At 33.2% G+C, this 26,709-nt stretch overlaps 1 long non-coding RNA gene across 1 annotated transcript; it reads left to right on the top strand.

Moving 5' to 3' along the window:
- Nucleotides 1–2,134: 2,134 nt before the first annotated feature.
- On the top strand, nucleotides 2,135–26,491 carry LOC145239982 (uncharacterized). The gene is made up of 2 exons (XR_013862453.1): nucleotides 2,135–2,818; nucleotides 21,423–26,491. It is a non-coding gene; the product is annotated as an uncharacterized LOC145239982 (long non-coding RNA).
- Nucleotides 26,492–26,709: the final 218 nt, after the last annotated feature.

Below are 26,709 nucleotides of genomic sequence, written 5' to 3'. Positions count from 1 at the left end.
TTCATTTGTTTTCCTGTCATGTCTGTTATAGAGCGTGGTGTCATCAGCATATATACCCATCTCAGAGGAAATTTTGTCAGGGAGGTCATATGCGAATAGTAGGAATAATAAAGGTCCAAGGATATACCCTTGAGGAATTCCTGCATTTATAATATTGCTTAGATGTACGACCGTCGAGGACAACAAGGATATTTCTCTGGTCTAAGAAGGATTTAATTATGTTAAGTATTCATTCAGTAATACCGCATGATCTGATTTTCCTGAAAACACCTTTATGCCATACCCTGTCAAAAGCCTTAGATATATCTAGAGCTACTGCTCTACCCTCCCCTGCTTTGTCCAGTGAATGGTATATACGTTCAGAAATTACAGTTAGGATATATGCTGTGGAACAGGCTTGCCTAAATCCATACTGTTGGTCGGTCAGAAGCTTAGCATCTGTAAGGTGATGGACTAGAGCTTTGTTAATTATGGACTCAAATATTGTTCTTGTGTTCATCAAACACTACCTTGCACCGGCCTTTGCCAGTGTGTAGATTGTTTTAATGTAGGTTAAAAAAAAATAATTAAATGCAGCAGTTCAATGAGATAGAAGATTCTGACTCCTCAGTTGGAAAATGATAAGATAAGCTTTCAGGATTGGAGAACAATAAATTATTTTTCAATTCCTTTTCTTAATGCATTACTTTATAACAATTTTTCAACATAATTGAAAAAAAAACTCTCTTATTACCATATTCTTTTATATATATAGTCAAAGTTAGTGTAAACATTAAGCTTTTGAAACAAAAATGTAGTAGGCAAAAAAAAATAAATGTTCTGTCAGCAACAGTACAACTTCAAAATAGTCAATATCGCCCACCTCCAGAAGAGAGGGAATTCCTGTCCGTGATAACCGTGGTAAAAGAAGACACACTCCAATTGCCAGAAACACCCACACACACAATTTGCAGGACACTGCCGACTCGTCTCTAGCCTCCTGCTTTTATAGTGGCCGGGAATTATCCATTTGCATAATCACATGAGAAAGAAACGTGATTTTCCGAGAGTTGCATGGGGTAAACGCTAATAAAAACCCCCGGACGCCATCTTGGAATTCTCTTTTCCCCCCAACCGGTGACACAACAGACGTACCCGAGGTAAGCTCTTTTTCCCCTCATTTTAGTTATTGCTACTTCTGCTACAGCTTTGTATATCAGTCAATGTTCATGTGTGACAAAACTACATAAAAAAGTAAATGGCCATCCAAAATGAATAAAATTCATTAAATCACCAGAAATATTTGAAAACAGTTTTTCCATCTATGATTTTTGAAAGGTACAAAATTTGAAAACATATAAATACTTTTCATGTTTTTTTTTTATCAAATGAGTGTAAATTGCAGTGTTTTATGGGGATATTTGCATTTTGAGAAACTGACGACAATAGAAAGTAATGTTTTCGTTTATATGGTTTTACACAAGTTATTTTATTTACTGAAAATTTCTTAAAAATAAATAAACACATCATATAAAAGAATAGACATATCAACTTCTTGTTGATACACTTAAATGTGTTAAACCACTTATTTATATTTCACTTTTTATAAAGTGAACTATGAAAATGGACTTTTCATGTAAATGACACAATTTATGGCGGTTACCATAAATTTTACCGATGTTTGAAAAAGGATCACCATTTCGGTCAGTCCCCTTTTTGGGATACCTCGACTTTAGAGAGAGAACAAGAGTGCTGAAAAAGAACGGTTGTGGAAAAGAAAACATTGGTTATAATTAAGTGCGACGAGACTTTAGGATTGATGATGTTTTATAAAGGTTTTCAAGATATGAGGTACAAAGAGTATGGTACATTTCTTTGATAAAAGTCTTTACCCTGGGAAACTAGTCTGTCACGCGTTGATGCTTCTATCCTTTCCGCATGTCTGAGACAGATTTCTTGTTTGTATCTCCCTCCAGGGCAGTCCTCTATTCCGATTGGCTGAAACCTCTGGTGACGTTGAGAGAAGGAAGGAAGGGAAAAGTAGAAGATTAGGGAGAAAGAGAGAAATAAGGGAAGCATACCGTAGCAGCAGCATAGTGGTAGTTCACTACAAATTTATCTCCCTTTTTCTGAAGCAGTAGTGCGAGTGCGCACATTTTGACTTCAGATTTGAAAACATCACGAAAAATCATCCTAGAAACCCTTGAAATTTACTCACATGAATCAAATATTCACCAACTCAAAAACTAAGCCATTTTTTAGCCTCTGACTCATAGTCTAATGAGGATTATTGGGATTGATTTACTGGATGTTAACATTAGTCTGACTAATTCAAATAATAATGAAATGTTCAGTTTTTTTAAAAGATGATTTTGAAAACTTCATGTGTTATATTTTTTAATAAATTTGAGACACAAAAGAGAAATTTACAAAAACAAACAAAACAAACAAACAAAAAAAGCATCTCAAGAAGCCTTAAATATTAACAACTATAATCTATAAACTTGATTGGGAAATAAGTCGACACACTGAACTAATGAACGGGCATTTTTTACACAAGGAATTAAATAATGGTTTCACCGTGTTACGATGACCTAAATTCTTTGTTCTTTCGCGTTTGATTTTCTCTTTAAGTAATTTCACGTTTAAATCGTGTTTTTCATTTTTTAATTTTTTATTTATTAAGTTTTCATATATTATATTTTTTAATGAATTGGACACACAAAACAAAACCTGTATCGATTTACTAAAGAAATCCTAACAACACAATAGAAAAAAAAAAAAAAAAAAAAAAAAAACGAATTCATATGCTTTTTGTATTGAGTTCCTTGAATGAAAGGTAAGTTTGTTTTTGTTTTTCGTTTGTTTTTTTTTTTTACACTTTTCGATTTTTTATTGCTGTTGATATATATAAATTCTATTCAATAAATTTTAATACTCCTAAACTTTAAACTAAGCTTATTTTTATTGCAAGCTCCAAAACTGTTTCCGCCGTAAAAGTATCTCTGATTAAAAAAAAAAACAAAAAAACTGAAAATGTATTATTTAATCTGTCTTGAAGATTTTTGTCAAAAATGTAGTTAGCTAAGTAAAATTTATGTTTGTTTTTTTTTAAAAGAAAATACTAATGTTTACCATAAACACAATACTTTAATTCAAAGTTGATCGAATTCTTAGACAACTGAGAAAAAAAAATCCCTTCTTTTTTTATATTTAATAGTTGCAACATCATTTAAACTCTTTTGCCGTCTAAACTTATCTATTATGTCACTGGAGAATTCCGTTTGGTTCTATAGGTTTTATAAAACATTTTAGCTTTTAAAATGGGGGATCACATTCTTTTATAAGGTTTACATGAAATGAACACCTATTTATTGCCCATCCATCACCAATTAACAGAAGCTAAATATAGAAAAAAAAAAAAAAAAAGGTAAATCTTTAATATCTAACCTAACGTAGTTTACACTCTACATTTTTTTTTAATCCGCTTTTGGAGCTATTACGTTTCAACAACCTTAAAAATATCTGACAAAAATGAATTAAAAAAATATATATTTAAAATTTTAGAGCAGGGTATCACTTGCCGATATAAATTTTATGTAAAATGAACACCTATTACATTGTCAGTTACCAGTCAATGAGACATCTAACCGTGGTGCTAGTGCAGAGAGTGATCCACTCCCACGCTATTTTTTTATATCGTATTTCCTAGTTTAATTAAAGTTTTATATGCTTTTTTAATTCAATTGTAAGGTTGAAGTATAAAATAGGTACAAAACACCCTCCCCTCCTCATGTTAAGAATGGCTTTTAAAGTAATAACGTTATCATTTACGTCCGGATCACTCTCTGCACTAGTACCCTAATCATTTTCAGTTGGTTAAGATAGGAGACCCGTACCGGGGTTTGCTTTCTTATGTCTTTTCAAGGTATTAGAAACCACATATTTTTTAAAACTATTCAATTGAATAAACAAACCCAACAACTGAATTAAAAAAAGCCACCAATAAAAAAAAAAAAAAAATGGGGGGGCATAACAAAACATTGTAAAAAATGTCACCATGACATTCTGTGGGTTTGTTTATTTTCGATTTTTGAACGATTATCCCGATTACCTAGATGACCAACTCATGTCAGCCATTTTTTCTTGTTCTAACGTAATACCGTGCACTCCTTTGTTTCAAATTAAATAAACAATTCAAAATAAGTTGAAATACAAACATATCCTCGTAGTTACTGATCTTGCCTTTGGTAACAATTATTTGTTACTGATATTGCCTTTGGTAAAAATTATTGTTTATTTTATCGATACTGGAAAATTGCTTTTGTTTCTTAAATTGTTTTTGAAAGTACATATTAGTTAGCAAGAACCCCGATGTAAAGAATATTAGTAGGAACTGCTACGGCTTTTCCTTTTCAATTTTTTTTGGACTAAAATTCATTCTTTAGTTTACAATGATCCCTATGTGAAGAATAATTTTCTAAATAATAATTGTTGAGATGACGTTGACAAAAAATAAAATAATAAATAAAAACATGTCTCCTCCCCTGTATCTAAAATTTTAATAAAAAATCAATAAATTAAATAAACATCGTCTCCCCTCCATATTTATATTGAAATGAAAAAAAACCCTGCTCCCCTCATATTTATATAATAAAAAACAACACAATGAAGGAAGAAAAGTGAAAGCATTTCTTGCTGACTTCACTTATTTTGTCCCTTAATCCTCATTTCTAATGAATGAGTGGTTTTTCTAACACAGGGGGAAGAAAACGGTATACTCACTTGGAATTCTCTTTACATTATGTTCTTGTTTCCATGTAATTAATAAGAGTGCTGGAATTCTTTGCCAAGAACTTTGCAGCCAATTCTACACTATGTGACCAAGCCCCCCCCCTATTTTTGCCTGTATCAGAAAATATGGTATGCGACATACAAATATCTGTGTATGGTGTTGCCAAGTTAATCAAAAACCTTTATTCCAATAAAGAAACTGGCCCTGACAGGATTCCGATCATATTGCTGATAAAGCTTCAATTAGAATAAGCTCCCATACTTCCAAAGCTGTTTAAGCATTGTTTTAAGGCGAATTGCTTCCCAACATTCTAGAAAACATCATCTGGAATCTGTGTTAAATAGAGAAGTAGTCAACCACCTCAGCAAAAACAACTTCTTAGTGACGTGCAATATGGTTTCCATTCTTCTAGATCTACAGCAGATGTGCCAACAGTTATATTTCATAGGATTAGCAGATCTCTCAAAAGAGGCTTCCTTTCTATGACAAATGCTCTTTACATATTGAAGGCCTTTGATAGGATATGACATAAAGGTCTACTTCACAAGATTTCCAGCTACGGTATAGCTATAAACGTTTTCTCAATTATTAAATCATTTCTCTCTGATAGGTTCATAAGAGTAGTGATTGATGGGCAGAAATCAGAATCTCACAGCATTAATGCTAGAGTCCCTCTGTGGTCCTTCCACGGCCCAACTCTCTTCATCAATGATCTTCCAAATAACATTCCAAGATCATTCATAGACATTTATGCTGATGATACTAACATCTGTGGCAACACATCAAAGGTTGTAAATGACGAAGTTCTCTGTGATTCTCTCTCCTCTGATCTTGATCATGTAGTACAAAGTGGACAGAGGCTGGTTACTTTTAATGTATCTAAAACCAAGCTTTTATCTTTACATCATCAATGCTCTGATCCCCATCTGGCATCAATTGAAATGAATGGCTCTCATCTTGGGGAGGCTCCCTGTTTTGAAAAGCTTCTGGGCTTTACGCCTGATCTGAAATGGAACATGTACATCAAATCCAAATCAAATATATTGCCAAGGTCGCTGGAAAAATGTTGGAATCCTTCTACCATTCCAGTAGATAACTCACTGCTTATGCAATTCTCTACCTATATAAAAGCCAGGTACATCAAATAATGGAGTACTATGTGGGGGCTGCTGAGGAGACTTTGTTCTGCCTTGACAGAGTTTGGGATGGACTTTTTGGCCTGGTGGGGAGTTCCCTTTTCTCTTCCCTGCAAACTCTTTTCCACAGAGGAAATGTTGCGAGTCTGTCTCTTCTTTATCATTGTTTTCGTGGCAGGTGCTTGTCTGAGCTCTAATTTGTGGTCCCCCTTGCCAGACTTCCATGAGATACACACGTCTGGTTGAAACCACTATCAATGGTTTCCTCCATTCTTTATCTGTGCCTAGACCCAAATGTGGATTCCATGAGCAGAGCTTCTTTCTTAGAACTACACAGCTGTGGAGCTCTCTTCCATTTGCCTGTTTTCCAGCTGGCTGCAGTTTGGTTGTCTTCAAGTCCAATGTGAGCAAGTTCTTGATGAGATGTCCTCTAATCTACTGAAAACCACTCCATTCTATACAAAACATATAAGATATTAACTCGAGAGTTAAAATAATGAAAAGATTATTCTCTTGTCATAGCCCTAATGTTGAATCATTTCAAGTAAAAAGTTAATTTAATTTACACATCTAAATTCAAGAAATGCACAATTAAAATGTGTAAGCATTGAATGAGTAAAAATCAAAATGGCTGACACCCGCAATTTTGTAGAGCAAGCCTTGACCTTATGATTAAAAACCAAGATCGAGCGAAATGGAACGAACTTTGATAAATCCATTTAGTTTTTATCTTTATGAATTTATGTTGCCACAAATACGGTGAAATACTTTGCTGTATCGCATGCATTTATTCTCCATAAATTATTGGTCATTTTAAATTTTTAAAAAATACTTAAAATAAAAGTTTGTTTTATATAGATAATACAAAATAATTTAGTCCCTAAGCAATTAATATAATACTCCAATCTTAAAAACCATTGGTAATATGTACTATAGAAACATATATGCACATATCTTACCAATAATGTATGTATGAATAAACGACCATATAGATATAAATTCCTCTATTCTTATTTTATGTTATATTTTCAGTATTTCAACAGTGCTCTATATGTAAATAGAGCTAGCTACTAAGTTTTAAATATATATCGCAATTAAGTCACAGATTTTTTACGTTTTATCTTTGTGAGAACTTGTCAGTCTATTGCATTAATTCGACATTGCTACATGTTTTTATATATACATGTTTACTGGATTTGCTAGTTAGCCAATCAGATTCTTTGTTATTCACTCACTGATTTATAGTAACCAATTGATGTGCATTTATCAGGCAAAGGCAGTTGCACCTATAATTGTACACTTTCTTTAAACTCCAAGTAGTGGTTTGCTTATGCTATTTTTATTCAGTGTTTTTGTATAGAATGTATTTATGTGATTGTAATATCTGTTCTAATTAAATAACGTAATAATAACTGTGGTCTAAAATGTAAGTAAAAAAATTAATTATGTGGGTAAAGGAATAAAGTAACTTACACAAACAGGTGCGCCCCTCTCTTTCCTGCCTCCAGGAAAGAGAAAGAAAAAAAAATCTTCATTGGTAGAAGACTCGGTAAAAGACATGTGACATTGATTTGCATAAGAGGACAGAAACTGTAATTAAAAGGATGAGTTGGAAGCACAACAGCATTTTTTTTTTGACAGTGGAGAAAAAGAATGGACAATGGAAAATTATAGTTGAATTTAGTCGTGGGAAAATAGGAGTTTGACCAAGTATTTTTTCTTCATTTAATTTTCCTTTTTTTTTTTTTTTTTTCGATTTCATATGGATTTTATTAAATGTTGGTTTTCTTTGTGGACATTTTGGTAGAAGAAATCATGCAGAGTCGAGATGTTTTATCTTACTGAATATTTGTAATAGCAATATATTTAATCGCAAGCTATTTTGGTGTAGAACAGATCATGGAATCTGGGATGCTGAAATTTGGCAAAGATGTGATACCATCTTTTAGTGGAGAAGGTGATGTAGTTGAATGGATGAAAAAGGTAAAATTGGTAGCTAAGATACATGTGCCAGACCCTTCTAGTTTTATTTTACTTTTTGGCATGTGTTAACCCTCTATCTTGAGATGAGTAATGAAGAACAAGAAAATGCAGAACAGATGGAAATGAAACTAGTGGCCGCATTCACTGAAAGGCCTTTTGAACTCAACGGAAAACTATAAAGATTCAAGTGGTCAGGTGAATCAGTTGATGTTTACGACAATGTAATCAAAAGATTGGATGGACTAGCCGAATACCTAGGAAGAGGACTGGATCATACAGTCAAACTCATTGGCAGTGAGTGCACAAAGTAATACACTGAGAAAGAAGGCTCCAAAAGAAGCATCAAGCCTTCAGTGCTTTAGGTGTCAACACCTGAAAAAAGATTGCATAGAGAAACCTAGAGCCAGAGTTACGTGCTATAATTGTGTAAAGATTGTAGTATTGTCCTCAGATCAGGGAAACGGGCAAGAGGAAGCTTTTGCACCACAAGTTACCGCAACAACAGAATGTGGGTGCAACACAGGCCTCTTCATATAATAGAAGTGGAAGTGGATTATTCATTAATGACCGCACTTGTCGATACTGGGTGCACCATCACTTTAATCAACTCAAAACCAATGAGTGGATATGGTAGGAGTGGCACAGTGAAAGCAGTTGATGGAAGGGACATAGAATATAAAGGAACCAAGCATGTGGAGATAAAAGTATGTGGAATACAAGTAAAATAGTGGACGATCTTGATGAATCATATCATTGATGGGATCGACATCATAATTCGAATGGACATAATCAATGTAATTATAAAGAAAGCTGAAGGAAAGTTTGGAAATGTACACTGTGTCGTAACTGCCCATCAGCTGAATGTTTGCAATATTGAGGATAAAGACTTTGAAGCAAATTTTGACAGTAAGATGGAAATGAAAAGGAGAGCCTCTAGTGTTACAGAATAGAGTGAAGTATCATAAGAATTCCCTGGAAAGTGAGAAAAGTTTAGAATTTAAGAAAGAGGTAAAAAGATGAATATTGGATAGTATTCTTTTACCCTAGGAGAAAGAAAAGGTGTGTTACCATTGATGGCAGTGTTTCAGACCACAAAACGGAAAATCAGACCAGTGTTAGACTTTCGTGAATTGAACTATTTTGTGGCATGTCATACAGGGAGTGACATAATAGATGTGTGTGATGAAAAGATGAGAAAATGGTTATGGTTAGGAGAAAGAACCACCATTGTGGACCTTAAGTCTGCCTACCTGCAACAAGATGTGTGTTTTATTTTCATGTAAATTTTGTTCTTACTAAAAAAAAAGAGATATGCCAATTTAGTTTCTTGCCACGTGATTTGCACGTGTTCCTTTTTCTTTAAAAGACTGAGTTCTTTCTTTTTTGCATTTGTTCAATAAAGCTTTGGAAAGAGGTTTGTTTACATCTTCGACACTACAATGTGGTATGTTATAAAGGAGAAGCATATTGCCTAACACGGTTAGGATTCGGACTTAATGTTGCATCGAAGATTATGGCAGCCATTTTAAAAAAGAGGCCACTGATTCATACATGAATGATATTATGGTGGATGTAACGAAGATATCGGTAAATGAAGTTGTGCAACATTTGAAAGGATTTAGGCTAGCAGCTAAATCGTTAGAATCCCTGGATGGAGGAATAGCACTCGGCCATAAGCTTATGGAAAATAGGATAGGAGCATTGATGTTCCAGAAAGGCAATGAGATCCCAGATATGGGAGGAGAAATTAGCACTCGAAGACCCGCTCAGGCAGCCCACAAAACAAAACCATCAACTTCGTCAGCTCGGCCAAATAAACGTTGACAATTTCTCTGGGGTGTAAGGTTCTTGCCTCAAGTTGCTCCCAAGCAGTGGTGAGGTGGATAGCAAACGCCTTGTATAATGCTGCCTTGATCCTTTCATAATCCTGTTTTTCCTCAGGACTAAGCTGTTGATCTACCATGAAAACCCCATTGGACAGATGTAGAGGAACCCCGTGTTCAATGCTCTTCACACTAAACAACAGGCAATACAGTTCCACCTTCTCCACCCAGTCAAATACCGAGGTTGAGCCATCAAATTCTGGTATTAATTTAAGGTCGAACTTGTCCTCCATTACGCAGAATTAGCTTGCAGTTAAATGGGCTCGTAAACAGTAAAACAAAATAAAATAAATACAATAAGCAAAAGTTCAGCTGGAATTCCCTGTCAACTTCCAGCATGTGTTCTCACCACCTCTGCCAACAGGCATTTTATTAGAAAACTGATTCCATTCCATTTGCATACGTGTGCAGTGGACGATGAGATCTCCTGAGATTCCATGAGACTACACCTTATAAATCCATGGCTGCCCTCTTTAATCTCTCTCTCTAAGGTAAGTTGTATAACCAAACAATGCACACACATTCTAGAAGTGTAAGCCATTTTGAGTTTCAGAACAGTTTCAGATGGTTCGCTGTTACACACAAGTCCTGGGAGGTGACTTGTTTGTAGTAGATAGTTCCACAGAACAAAATATTCTTACCGTGTCAAAACCCGGGAAAAGAACATGTGAAATTGCTCCAGAAAAGGTTTAATATTTATGAAGCAATTCTGGTTTCTGATTGGTTGGTAGCAGAACGTGAATTTATTTGATTCGTCAGTTTTTAGCAGCATCGTTTATAAATAGAATCGTCCGACTGTGTGGGATCATACCCCATTATACACCCAAAATATTGCAACATCCTCCCTATTTTTTTATAATGGGGAAGTCCCTTGTGTTTGTTCTGCTCAAAAATAAATATATATTTTATATTCACTTAGACATAACAAAATTAGAAATCATTTGAACCTTAGAATTTTAGCATTTAAAAAGACGCCATTTTTAATTGTGTTCAAATGTCAAAAAGGAAAATTACAAAGATTTGTTTTTTTTTTAAGCAAAAGTATTAGTTACGCATTAGTAGGTTAAAGTGTTAATACAAATAAAATGGATACAGTTTAACGTCTTGTCCAGGACTATTTTTTTTTTTTTGATAAATAGAAATCTATATACTCTGAGCATTACCCCTAGGGGTTTCCGCTGATATTCATGCAAAAAAGTAAGAGCCTTCTCATAAGTGGAACTTCGCTGGTCTGTATTTTTAATATATAGAAATCTATATACATACAGGGCAGTGAAAGAAAAAAAAATTATTCAGTCGAATTCACCAACAAGTTTTGAGAAAAAACGTTGTAGCTTTATCCATGCTGCCGGTTTCGTAAATACATCAGCGATATTTTGTTCTGATGATATGTAATTCAAAATAATGGATTCCTTTTTTATCTCGTTTTTTATGAAATGGTATTTTATATCTATATGCTTAGATCTTTGGTTGATTATCGTGTTCTGTGCTAAGACTATACTGGCTTGATTATCACAATTAATTACTACGGGGCTTGTAATCAATTCTGGCTCCAAAATAGTCTTCAGGATATTTTTAAGGTAGAGTGCTTCCTGGGTCGTGTGTGTGAGCGCGATAAATTCTGCTTCACATGTAGAGAGAAATACAATCTGTTGCTTTTTAGATTTCCATGAAATAATAGGCCCATTTTCTGAGAGTCTGAAACAATATCCAGATACACTCTTGCGATCTTCGTCGTTTGCCCAGTCTGAATCCGAAAAACCTTCTAGTTTTAGGGGATTTCTTGGTTTTCTAAATACTAACTTCTGTTCTTTGGTTCCTTTTAAATAACCTAGGACTTGTTTAGCTCTGTTTAAATCCTTCATTGTCGGTCGTGATAATTTTTGTGACAGTTTTGCTACTGTATAGCATATGTCGGGCCTAGTTGCAGTCATTAAATATATAAGACTACCTATAATTTCACGATATTGTGTGTCATTTATTATTTCAGATTCTGTGTATATTTTTATTGATATCATTTTCGACCGGTGTAGAGCGTTTCTTGCACTCTCCCATTCCAAATTTTAATAGTATTTTGTCGATGTATCTCGATTGAGTCATCGTAATGAGTCCTTTGTTTTGAGTAAATTTTATCCCCAGAAACCAGGATATTTTACCAACATCGGTCATTTTGAATCTTTTACTTAATTTGTTCTTAACATCAGTTAACATTATGTCACAATTTGATGCGATTAAAATATCATCGACCCACAAAACCAAAATCAGTAGTTTATCGTCTTTGTGTTGGGTATATAAGCAGAGGTCTACAGCGCATTGCCTAAATTGTTGTTTAATAATATAATCATGGAATACTGTGTTCCAACACTGAGCAGTCTGCTTTAGACCATATAATGACTTGTTAAGTCGCCACACGCTATTTTTATTTTTCATTATAAATCCCTCTGGAGGGGTAATATAAATTTCAGTCTATTGGGGCATTCAAATAAGCATTTTTTACGTCCATTTGATGGATGTTTAGGTCATATTGTAATGCGACTTGCAGTAAAATTCTGATTGTCGTTAGGTTTGTGGTCGGTCAAAACGTAGAAAAATATTCTTTACCATAAATTTGAGAGCACCCCTTAGCAACAAATCTTGCTTTGTACTGTTCTATGCCTGATGCTGTACTCTTTTTTGTAAAGACCCATCTGGTAGAAATAACATGTTTATCTCTTGGGAGAGGCACTACCGTATAGGTATCATTTTCGGTTAAGGCATCTATTTCTTTTTTCATGACAATTTTCCATTCATCACAATGTTCTGAATTAATTGCTTTGTTGAAGCTTTTTGGCGCATTTTCCATTGAATAGCAATAGTCGATTTGATAATCATTTATATTGTCGACCACAAAAAAATCGGGTCGCCTTCTATTTCTTTTGGGATATCTTTCAACTTTATCATCATCATCATCATCATCATGGACACTCTCGTCTCCATCATTTTTATTGTTTTTGTTTGTTCTAATTATTTGAGGTAATATAATTTCATCCTCTTCATATGACGGGTTTTCGTCTGTAAAATTAAACGTGTCTGTGAATTTTACACACCGGATTCTTTTTATTTTATTTTTTTCGGGAAAAAATATTAAATTGGCTGGACTGTTTTTATCATATCCAAGAAATATACCTCTGTCGGCTTTAATATTCAATTTACTCTTTTTCTCTATATATGCGAAGCAAGTTGAACCAAATATATGCATTCTGCTTAAATTTGGCTTTTTACCGTAGAAAGATTCATATGGAGTTTTAGATAGTATTTTCTTAAAGCACCTGTTGCGTATATAGGCTGCCGCCATAAATGCATACGTCAAGAGGTTTTTAGGGAGTTTTGATTCAATGAGTTGGCATCTTGCCATTTCAAAAAGTGTCTGCCACGCACGCTCAGCAGTCCCGTTTTGGTGTGGCGATCTAGGAGCTGATGTTTCATGCCTGATATGATAATCAATTAGTAAAAGTTCAAAGTCTTTATTGGTGAATTCCGTACTGTTGTCAGAGCGAATACACTTGATTTCACCGTAGGGGGCCATGTCGGCTAGATATTTCTTAGTTGCTAGCAGGGTATCAGATTTGTTCTTTAAAAAGTAAACCATTATTAAACCTGAATGGTCATCTACGAAATTCAACACATATCTATAATGTTCTCTGGCCATTGGTTCTACGGGACCATTCAAGTCACAATGCATCATTGATAGGATTTTTTTGGCCTTTTTGTCTGGTATCTTGTTTTGATAGTTTGTCATTTTCCCTTGCATACAGACGTCGCAGTTGAAGGTTTTTGATGTTTGTATTTGCATTCCATCAACTACAGTCGGCAATTTTTTGATCTCAGGAATGTTGCAGTGTCCAAGAATTTTATGCCATGTCTGTAGATTATGGCAGGCGGTTTTTGATGGGAGTACGCTATTTAAATAATATAGTCTTCCATTTTCTTTAATGTCGAATACAGTTCCATTCGGGTATACCAGTTTTGATTTATTGGGGCTAAAGTTTATATTTGCACCTTGTTTTGTGGCAGCTTGTACAGAAAATATATTTTGTTTAAATTTTGGGATTAGAAGAGCGTTTTCTAGAATACAGAAACACAGTTCACTTTTATTGTTCTTTAGCGAGATTTTCGCATTGCCTCTTTTCAAAACGATATCATTGACTCGACTCCCGTCAGCTAGTTCTACAAAATGATTTTGTGGCTGAAAGTTGGGTTCAAAATTGATAAAATCAGATTCCTTTGTAATCATATGTGCCGTGGCCCCACAATCGACAAGAAAATTATTATTGTTTCTTGAAGCATCAAATGTACACGAAAATAAAAATGTATGTTCGCTAACAGAGCTCTCTACATTTTTAATGTAGTCGCGATTTTGAGTCCTGTATCTACATTGGAAACTTTTGTGATTAGCTCGTCCACAATTATAGCAAATAATTTTTGTACTTTTCTTAGGAAAAAACCTGCTTTTGGCAAAGTTGCGTTTTTTATTCCTGGCATGGGTATAATTCGATTTTGGTGTTTTTATGTGTGTATTTTTAAATTTCATGATATTTGTGGATTCGTTTTTTTCTGTGATCATTTTTTCAGTTTCTTCGTAACTTCTGAGTGCTACCGTGAATTGGCTAAAAGTCATGGGTTTTTCTTTCTGGGTATCACGGTGGTAAATGGCTTGAAATCACTCGGTAATCCCTTAAGGACCATGGAAATTAACAGACTGTCACTTATAACTTCACCAGACATTTTTAAAGAATTTGCAGTTGTTTCGGCTCTTATAATATAATCAGTAATAGTTTCGGCTTCCATTCGTTTTAGAGAGGTCAGTTCAGTGTATAAAGAAATAATTTTGGGTTTTCCTTTCGATAAATAATGCTCTCTCAATATTTTTAATGCTTTGCAGCCGTCGTCCAGGGCTTCTCTCATTACCAGTGATAGACTTCAGTCATCTAAACACTGTTTTAATTCCACAAAGACAGTTGCGTTCTTTTCAATGAAGTCGGGTCGTTTCTGTTTTCAGGTTGTGTTTGTAGTACTTTGTGTAGCTTTTGGATTTGTAGATATCCCAGAAATTTAACTTGCCACAATTCGAATTTTGATTCGAATCCATCGAAATAAAGACGCACGCTGGGTGCATAACCTCTAGAAGTGTAAGCCATTTTGAGTTTCAGAACAGTTTCAGATTGTTCGCTGTTACACACAAGTCCTGGGAGGTGACTTGTTTGTAGTAGACAGTTCCACAGAACAAAATATTCTTACCGTGTCGAAACCCAGGAAAAGAACATGTGAAATTGCTCCAGAAAAGGTTTAATATTTATGAAGCAATTCTGGTTTCTGATTGGTTGGTAGCAGAACGTGAATTTATTTGATTCGTCAGTTCTTAGCAGCATCGTTTATAAATAGAATCGTCCGACTGTGTGGGATCAAACCCCATTATATACCCAAAATATTGCAACACACATGCAGGCATTAATCTCTCTCTCTAAGGTAAGTTGTATGACCACACAATGCACACACATGCAGGCACTTTCTTCTTTGATTATTACATTCAACTGTACACATACTCATCAACCGCTTTACAATTGGTCTGGACAATTCACCTCTTCTTGCACAGCTTTTTATTCGATGCATAAAGGAGATATTCTTCCCTTCTCTATGAAATACCTCATTAGTTTGCTCAATATTTAAAAATAGTAGCGATGTCTTCTGCATATCAGTACACACTAATTACTCTTGTCTTCTGCATATCAGTACACACTAATTACTCTTGTTTTATGCCTGAATTTTCAAGCACATGAGCAAAAACAAGCTACTCAGTGACAAGCAATATGGTTTCTATCAGAAGAGATGTACAGCTTATGTATTGACTGTAATTTCACATAGGATCAGTGAATCTATTGATGGGAGTTTTCTCTCAAGAGCAATAACTTTTGACATATCAAAGACATTTGATAGGGTTTGGCATAAAGATCTGCTTTACATGAGTTATATATCTGGAAATGGTTTATCAACTATTCTTTTTCTCTCCAGTAGATTTATACAAGTAGTCGTCGATGGGGAAAAGTCTGAAGCTTAAAGTTCCAATGCTGGCATGCTTCAGAGATCTATTTTGGCATCAACTCTCATCCTTATCAATGATCTCCCAAATCACATTCTACATTGGTTCATCAACATATATGGAGATGACACTATGATCGATGGCAACACTTCAAAGGCCAACAACTAAGATTTCTCTGAGCCTCCTTTTCTCCCCTGCAACCTCTTTCCCACAGCTTGTCTTTGATCTATCGCTATTTTTATGGAAAGCTCTAATCTCAGCTTTAATCTATGATTCCCCCTACAACAACTAATAATTCCCCCCACTCACTATCTCTACCTAAACCTAAACGCAAATTTTATGAATAAAGCTTATTTCCTAGAACTGCCTGCTTGTAGAATTATGTTTTGTTGAACTGCTTTCCGGCTGACTACAATACTGTCGTCCTCAAGTCCAATGTAAACAAGTTATTTTAAGCCCCCCCAAATCATCCATTTCTACCCAATTTCAAAAACTAGCTATTAGTTTGCTGTTATATTTATGCATACTGTACACTCATTGACCTTTATCATCTAGTGGCTTTCATGCCTAGATAAGTGGTGGCTACGATTTAAAACCAATAATAAAAATAAAATTACTAGCAATGAGCAGAAATGTGTAAATGCTGCAATATAATGCTTTACCAACAGCATCATTTACCACAAGATTTGCTAAAGAAAACATGAATAACAGAAGTATTATGTAGAAATTGCCTCCCTTGATATGAAAATCACCAATAGTTGAGGGGAAAATAGTATGGCATGCCAGCTCATCTAGAAACTTAGACTTTTAATGAGTAATTAGGTAAACCCCCGCCCCAAATATATTTAATCGTATAAGTGAAATAGATAACATATTTATATACAAACAATTACCTTAGGATGAGAACACAAAAAATAATAATAAAAACAAGAATAAAAATTATAATCCTCATTATAATATTTTATAAATACTAATACACTAGTATAAAATAAAATATAATTGAAAAATATCCACATGAAAGAAAAAGACAAGAAAACATGTCCATTACAGATCAAATTATCTTGCTTAATAAACGTGGATTCATTGGTTACAATACATGAGTACATGAATAACAAAGAATCTGATTGGCTGACTAGCAAACCTGGTACAACTAGTATATATACAAACATGTAGCAATATATCTATTCAATACCTGATGAATGTTAAACAGGAGGAAGGCCATAAATTCTGTGTAGATTAATTGCCATGAATGTGTTCAAACTCTACTAATATATATATATAAACAAAGTATTATACAGAAATAGCCTCGCTGGGTATTAAAATCACCGATAGTTGAGTAGAAAATAGTAGATGCTTAGTTACACGTTTCAATTTCCGAATCATATTAACAATCCAACAATTTCGTCAGACTTTACAAATATAATTATTAGGAAAAAAAGATATTAGAAAAAGCACATAAAACTCCAGTCAGATAACATTAGCAGCAGTCCAATTTAAAAAACGCATTGGAAGGTGATGGGGAGGTTAAAATATCAAACCAGATACAGATAAGAATAGAGGGAGGCGGGAGAGAAAATGGGTGAAAAAGAAGAACGTGAGATGGGTAAAACGGATGGTTCGAAGGCACAAGTAGAGGGAGAGAGAAAGGGATAGAAAATAAGAGGGAAACAGAAAAGCAGTTAATATATTAACATATGACAGCAAGTTATGGAAATAAATATATCAGGGTAGGGAGGGTGAGTAGCCGTTGAATACATGTCATATGGAGTTTGACACGTTAGTAAGCAATACGATTTGAGAGGGGGGCCGTTGCTTGCAATAACTATGATGTGTTCTCGCAAAATAAGTTTAGTTACATCCAACTTAACTGCATTTATTTATTTAAAGGAAGGATTAAATGCATTAAGTTATAGTTAACTAATTGATTAAAAAGTAATGAGATAAATTAATGAAAGTGCAAGATATGAATGGAAGTAATTTTTTGCACATAAAGCTATGAAAATATGTATGTAGAAGAATATAAATAATAAAATAATGATAATAATAAAATAATGATAGTAATAATAATAATAATAATAGACGTAAATAATATTCGTGAAGTAATTGCATAAATACAATAGATATAAGATACAGAAATATAAAGTAAAGTATATAAGTAAAAATTATTAATTAGGCGAGATTAGACAGATGTATGATAAGTTATATACCTAAAAACATGGTTTAATATTTGGAAGTCTGTGTGGAGTTGATTGGATATACGTGGGGTCTGGATATTTAAGAATTAATTGGGTACGAGTTAAGTTATAATGATTCAATAGTCTGAAAAGTTCAGGTAAGTTTAGTTAAAAAAAATAGTGCGTGTCTAGGATGATGTATTGGTGGGGATAATTACCTGGTTTAATACTTTAGTTTGGGGTGCTTGATATTTAGGGTCAAATGTATCAGATTTACTTGGGTTAGAAATTGGTATAAATGTGCATATATATATATGTGTGTGTGTGTGTATGTATATATATATATATATATATATATATATATATATAATTCTGGTATGGAGGTGGAAGGACCTGAATACTCAAGGTTTCGCCTGATTTATGCAGGCTTTTTCAAGAGGTATGGTCATTGACGAGAGTCGGAAGATTTGGGGCTATATACAATGATCGGGAAGAGCAGCATGTTTTCTTTATGTAAATTAGATGCCTATATATTATTAAAGAGAACAATTTAGACACAAGTTAAACTTGAAATATATACACACACACATATATATATATATTAAAAAAATCCATTCATAATTTCATTTCATTTTATTATTTTTATTTTACTTATTTACTGTATTTTATTTTATCACTGTCTATTTTTAGACGCCATTTTATCACTTTCTATTCTTATTTTGAGACACCATCTTTCAAGTTACTATGCTATTTTATCCCAATTCAATTGTCTCTAATTTTTAAAAACTCCCTTCATAATCTCGTTTCATTTTATTTACTTAATCCATCACCGTTATATTTCCAGACGCAATCTTTTAAATCTTTACGATATTTTACCCCAATTAATTTTCTCGCCTCAGTTTATAAATTTATTTATTTTATTACTTTCAGTTTTAGACATAATTTTTCAGATCACTTCTTTAGTTTACTCTAATTTATTATTTTCTCTAATCATAAAATGTATATATGTATATAGACATCTAATTTACATAAAGAAAACACGCTGCTCTCCCCCATCATTATATATAGCCCCAAATCTTCCGACTCTCTCGTCAATGATCATCCGTCTTGAAAAAGCCCACATAAATCGGGTGAAACGTTGAGTATTCAGGTCCTTACCCTTCTATTCTACTTTTATATTGTCAGATTTAATCCAGCTTAACAACGATATATATATATATATATATATATATATATATATATATATATATATATAAGCACAAGTATGTCAATAGTTACTCACATATATATGGGCATACTTGGACCAGTATAATTTTCATATAAATAAAAATAGTAAAAAAGAAATGAACATAAGTATAGGGATAAAATATAATTTGCTGAGTAATTAAATAAAGTAGTTAAAAATATATATGCATAAGCAATATACATATAAAAATGTGAAGGTTATTAATTAGGCGAGAGTATGCACATGGATGTTAGGTAATATTCCTAATTATATAATTTGTTGAATATTTAGGAGTCTAAATGGTGTTATGAAGTAAGAGTTAAATCATAATGAGTCAGGATTCCTAATAGTTCTGTCAAGTTTAGATATAAAAAAGGAGTGGGGTTCTAAGATGGTATTTTGGAGATTAATTACCAGGTTTCTTACTTTAGTTTGAGATACTAGAAATTAAGGTCAAATGTATTATATATATATATATATATATTCATATACAAATGTAAATATATATATACACACATAAACGCACACACACATATATATATTTACACATGAACACACATACATACACATAACATACATGCACACACCCATACATATACATACACACCTATACATACATACATATATATACATAAACACATACATACACATATGCATAAATGTAGGGATTAAATAACTAACCAAAAGTTAGTAAAAAAAGTAGATAAGTGCATTAGTAATCGTATTCCATACACATATATACATCAATTCATTAATACATATATATCCCATACACAATATACACATCCCCCCTTTATATATATATATATATAAAGGGGGATGGGGAAATTGTGTGTGGGATATGTAAGGTTGGGTAAGTAAATTTAACTACAAAGAATAATAGACACAAGTTACCAGATAACTGTATGGTGGGTAAATGTTAAGTGGAATTGAAATTGATAATATTAGAGATATTGGTTATTCTGTATGATTTAGGGAGGAGATTAGGGCGAAAGGCTAAGATAGGATAGTTATAGGAATAATGAGACAAGAGGATTTAGGTACGTAAATGCTACTATAGTTAGTTGTATGGGACAAATGGTTGTACTGTGTGTATGATTTGGCAGATTTAATAATGTTGTATTAGGGATGTTTCAGAAAGGTGTAAAATTGCTAAGAAGGTGGATTTATAGTGCCGACAGTTTATGGTAATTTCATTTTTTTTATTTAGTAATTTATCTCTATCTTTAAAATAGGTGATAAAGAGTTTTTGATTTAGACAGAGAAAGCATGGCGAATTTAAGAATTTACATGTACTGGATGTTTTTAGGATTTTCCAATGAATGGTTGGTGTAAGGTTGTTTGGGATTAGATGTAGATAGTAAGTAGTTAGTGAGGTTTTGTTAAGAAGGTTGTAAAGGAGCATTTATGTACTCTAAATATGTCTTTAGAGGAGGTGCCAGCCGGACCAATATAATATTTTTGTCGTTTGGGTTTTCTGTGTGGGCAATTGTAGCTTTATATACTACCTCTGTTTGATTAAGTGGGCATTCCGATTTGTTGATGCAATTACTATTATTCTTTATATTATTTGTATTTTTGTCTTTGTTAAGTATGTTTTTATTATATTTTTTAATTATCTTTGCTCTACAATAGTATTAAGCACTCTTTTTAGGTTTTCACTAATTACCATTTATTGCTATATATATATATATATATATATATATATATATATATATATACATGCAAGCATTTCTTGTTTTCTCACGATGATGATAATCGTATAAAACTTCCTGATATAATTGTCTCTAGACAATTATATGAGGAACAACATATCTGTCAAATTACAAATATCTGGTCATTTGCTTATATTTTTATAAGACTTTTTCAATTGAATTAATCTTTGCTCTTCAATAGTATTGAGCACTCTTCAGTTTTATTTTTAATTATCATTTCTTGTCTTCTCACTATGATGATAATCATGTAAAACTTCCTGATATAATTGTCTGTAGACGATATCTGAACAACATATCTGTCAAATTAAAAATATCTGGTTATTTTATATTTCTCGTGACTTTTTTTATTAGATTAATCTAGAGTATGTGATTTCAATTACAAATAATATGAACTAAAATATACAGAATAGTATGTGAAAAACAATACTTAAAATATTGATTTTTTTTTATTTACAGACGTTCCTGCTTGAACACCTAGATTGAATTTTAATTGATCGACCTTTTCTTGAAACATTATTCTATATAAATTCTTGGCGTTTCTATGGAAGACAACAAATATATCTGTACGAAAATATATTTGTCAGGATGCTACTATTGAACAAATTGTTAAAATATCTCGCATGTTTTTAAAATATGTGTTTACTGTTCAAATGCACCAAAAGGTATGAAAAGATAGAATTGCAAAGAAACTATAGTACAAAGAAATGTTAACAACAATAATACCATAAGAAACTATTATTATATATATTACGGACATAACACAAAATAATTGTTTTTTTCTTAAATTAGCTAAAACATCTGCGAACTTTTACCACAATGTTATAATATCATGTTATAAAACTGATAACTCGTTAATAATTAGTTAATAATTAGTTAATATTGTTCTACAGTATTTTTTAGTGAAAAATGCAGGTACCCACTGGGGAAAAGCCATATTCTTGTGAAATGTGTGATTTTTCTTCTTCCAGAAAATCATTTTTTGTTAGGCATATGAGAACTCACACGCTACATTCTTGTGAAGTGTGTGGATTTTCTTGTTCGGAAAAATCAACGTTTGTGATACATAGGAGATCCCACACTGGGGAAAAGATACATTCTTGTGAAGTGTGTGGATATGCTTGTTCCAAAAAATCAAAATTAGTTAGACATATTAGAACTCACACTGGGGAAAAGCCATATTCTTGTGAAGTTTGTGAATATTCTTGTTCTAGAAAATCAATGCTAGTGATACATATGACAACGCACACCGGGGAAAGGCCATATTCTTGTGAAGTGTGTGGATATTCTTCTTCTAGAAAATCATCTTTAGTTAGACATATAAGAACTCACACTGGAGAAAAGCCGCATTCTTGTGAAGTGTGTGGATATTCTTGTTCCGAAAAGTCAAGGTTAGTAAGACATATAAGAACTCACACTGGCGAAAAACCACATTCTTGTGACGTGTGTGGATATTCTTGTTCTGATTTATCAAATTTAATAAAACATATGAAAACTCACACTAGGGAAGAGCGATTTTCTTGTGAAGTGTGTGGGTATTCTTGTTCGGACAAATTCAAGTTAGTGATACATATTCGAAGTCACACTGGGGAAAAACCACATTGTTGTGAAATATGTGGATATTCTTGTTCTGCAAAATCCTATTTAGTCACACATATGAAAACTCACACTGAGGAAAAGCCATATTCCTGTCAAGTGTGTCAATATTCTTGTTCGAAAAAATCAAATTTAGTGAGACATATAAGAACTCACACTGGAGAAAAGCCATATTCTTGTAAAGTGTGTGATTATTCATGTTCGGCACAATCAACGTTAGTGGCTCATATGACAACTCACACCGGAGAAAAGCCATATTCTTGTGAGGTTTGTAAATATTCTTCTTCTAGAAAATCAACTTTACTTAGACATATGAGAACTCACACCGGGAGAGAACTTGACATTCTACTGGAGAGAACTTGAATGACGCATAGGAAGGATCTTGCATCCTTACTAGGCACTATTCTATTCTGTCTAAGATCTTTCTGTACATGGGTTTCCTAGGACAACCTGGGACGAGGATACGTTTTGATTCCAGTAAACCCTTGCTAAATATTCAACTTCTTTAGTAACTCAGTGTTTAGAAGATAAGAAAAGAACTCTACTACAACATTCTATTTCATATAGAGATCAAGTGTTAGCCCCAGTATAGGGACCCCTTGATTTCTGAGAATATCGGCCAGAGCAACATGAATCACAGGAGTAATCCATACATGCAATTTGACAATTTTTAGTGGCAACAAATATCCATTAGCAGATTGAACAGTAAAATGCAGAAAAAGTTTACACTGTATAAAGGAACATAGAAAACACAGTGTATCTGTCGAGAGGTTCAGGTCTCTATGAGATTGGTGTTCAAACATTTTGGACAAGATTGTTTTCAAAATAAAACAGAATCAGAAAAAATGTCTAATACGGAAATGGCTCAAGAGTCTCTAAAAATACACAAAAAAACCTTCAATTGCAAAAATTGGAAGAATGGGCTAAACAACAGCATCCCAAGTATTTTCTGGATTAATTCACCTTAGAATTGTTGTAGTCATAGAAAGAGTTAAAAAGAAAATGCGAATAACAGTAAAAAATTAAAACATTCTTGAAAAATATTGTTTTGTTTTAAGAATTCGCATTTATGAGAACTTCAAACTAAACAGAAACAAATCTAATTGCTGAAACTTACAAATAAACATTGTCATAATAAACTGTATTACATGAAGCAAACTTGAAAAGACTCATGATTGATGTATCTATTCCTACAGACAGTTTTATAATTGAGCAGAAAGGGAGACTATAACACAATCTTAAAAAGTCAGAAATGATTAAAAATAACTTAGTGTCTGAAAGATATAAACATTGTAGCGTTTTGTGTAGAAGCAAATTGACTAATGAAATCATAGACACCTGTGGAATATCAAGCTTTTACAAAACACAGCCGCTATAAGAATGACAATGTTGACCAAATAATGAAGAATCAACAAAGGCATATCCTTGCATGCGGATAGTCTTCTAAGAAATCAAGTTTAGTTATACATTTGGAAATTAACAATGAGAAAAAATTGAGAAAAAAAAATCCTACCTAGCCAAGTTCAGGAGATATTAAAAAAAATGCACTTAAAAGAACAGTCAGAATCTTAAAAAATATTTTTGGTTTTGAATGTTTGAGATAACAGGTGAATCTCTACCATCTGGTTGGATGCCCCATTCCCAGCCAGAAAAAAATAATATAAACCAATAGGGAAAACAAGAGATGCAATGAAAAGATAGTAATTGTCTGTATTTTTGAGATGAGGTGTTTTCATTGATTGAGATTGTCGGACTGACTTCCTCATCTTGGTTGTTATTGTCACAACGTTTCGGTCGTTTTGCCCTCCGGCCTTCATCAAGTGTTTTGTATCGAACTGGGGAACCGTTTGTTAGGAGTCTCAAGCCCAACCCTTTATTATTATTACGGGGGTACCGTGTTTGGACTCCAGCTAAGCTTTGGGACATAGTTGCTGATTCTCTGTTTTGAATGTTACTTTTTCACTGCCTTCGTTCAGGATTGAACTCAGCACCTTTGGGTAGCTGTAAACTTTGATACAACGTCTAGGATCACTCGGTCATATGTCACTAGGACTAATAATAATAAAGGGTTGGGTTTGAGACTCCTAACAAACGGTTCCCCAGTTCGATACAAAACACCTGACGAAGGCCGGAGGGCAAAACGGACGAAACGTTGTGACAATAACAACCAAGATGAGGAAGTCAGTCTGACAATCTCAATCAATGAATGAAAAGATGTCTAAATTACCAGAGCCAGGGAGAAGATAATGTTGGATGCATTCCTCTATCACAAAACAAGTTACCATATTTCTGGTTGAAGAAACTAGCATCACTTCCGAGCAACGATATTGTAATTTTTCATTAATCTGTTTATTTTGAAAATGACCACACAAGCTAACAAATGGCGATGATACAAGTGCACCTACCAAATTTATGGTTGAAGAAACTAACATTACTGTATATCGACTATAGTAGTAGTTTCACCAATTAGCTGATTGCTTAGATTATAGTAAGACACTACATACAAGTACAAGCGAATCTACTATCTCAGTAAAATGTAGCTCTTCACTGGTCTTCTTACATATAATGTAAAGGAGAAATTCTCGTCGCGAGAGTACTTTTAAAAAAATCTATGGTTTCAATATTAAGATGTGGAAAACAACTATGTCAACACAAATTGAACAATAACAATTTCTGGTGTCCAAATTCTTAACGAAATCTTTCAAGTGTTTATTTATTTCCTTACCGTTTTGCCTCATGAGAAATCTACTACTCAATAAAGTCAGGAGCCAAACAATCAACATAAGCTAAACAAGAGTCAACTTCTTTGCTTTATTATCTAAGGCTTCATACCGACTCCAATACAAAATATTCTGATTTCCATAAAAATGCAAACTAGTTTCAACTCTAAAAATAGGCAGAGTGCGAATTATAAATATAAAAATTGTCAACATAAAAGGTTATAACAGTGCAGTTTTTTTAGTAATTTGGACACAAGTAACATGCTGGAGACTCCACAAGACCAACGCAAATATAGTACTGCAATCTTGCAAACAAAATTAAGCTCACAAGACAATGAAATAAATATCTGCATAAATAGTTTATTAAAAAAAACGAAAATGAGTTTCTATGCTTTACTTATTTGATTAAAAAATAACGTATTCGAGATTCCAATACGATCTTATTGTCTTTGTACGGTACAAATGGCAAATACTAAGACCTACAAAGTACATTTGATTGTATATCAAAGCTTAAAATATCTAACAAAAGATATGAAAGATAAAATCAAAGAAAAAATGTTGATGTCAATGAAGCAATTATGACGTTAAAGTTGAACTCAACCTCAGATCAAAAGTCTCAAACTCAAATCCAACTGTTCTCTTCTCTCTGCACTTTCCACACTGACGCCCAAAATAAAGAAGACGGCTCTTTTATAGAGAGACCCAACCACATCTCATTTGCATACCCCCTCCCCCCTCTCGTCATATCACGTGATTTTCAGTCCATAAATACCAGGGGGCGGCCATTTTTATTTTCTCTTATTTTTTTCTTTCCTAATGAGCCGCACGATGCATGAGGTAAGGTTTTTTACTTTTAACCGCAAATTACTTAGTTTGTGAAAACAAATCAATGGAATTTGCACAAACCTAATAGAATGAGATAAAGTATGGACAATTAATATTTTAGAAAAAAATCATAAAGATGATAGAAAAATTAATCACAATAATCTGCAATTAATAATAGAAAATGGTTTTATACTACTAGGCTTGTCAAGATATGAGAAAATGAAAAAAATATTGTATTCAAAACTCAAATACAATACTCTTTACTTTCAGCTAAGACTATGATGAACAAAATTACTTTCAATTTTATCGCAAATATTTTCATATCTCTTAAAAGATGTGATAGAATCCAAATATTTCCAAACACTAGAGACAACACTAGAAAAACATCTGATAGATATCATCAAAGATGCGATAGATAAAATTCAAAGTAAAAAACTCAATTGAATTTTATACAAAACCAATTGAACAGGCAAGAAAAATGCTGATAGGAAAGATGGAATAAACACGGGAAACTAAAACAAAACCACCAAAAAGATATTTCAAAAAGGTACTTATTAAGATGGAAGTTAAATAGCAAAACATTAATTTCCTTAAAAATAATGACC

This window comes from Euprymna scolopes, chromosome 19 (genome assembly GCF_053919585.1).
Source record: "Euprymna scolopes isolate OS-2025 chromosome 19, ASM5391958v1, whole genome shotgun sequence".
Lineage (NCBI taxonomy): Eukaryota > Metazoa > Mollusca > Cephalopoda > Sepiida > Sepiolidae > Euprymna > Euprymna scolopes.
This window is presented reverse-complemented; position numbering and strand designations above follow the sequence as displayed.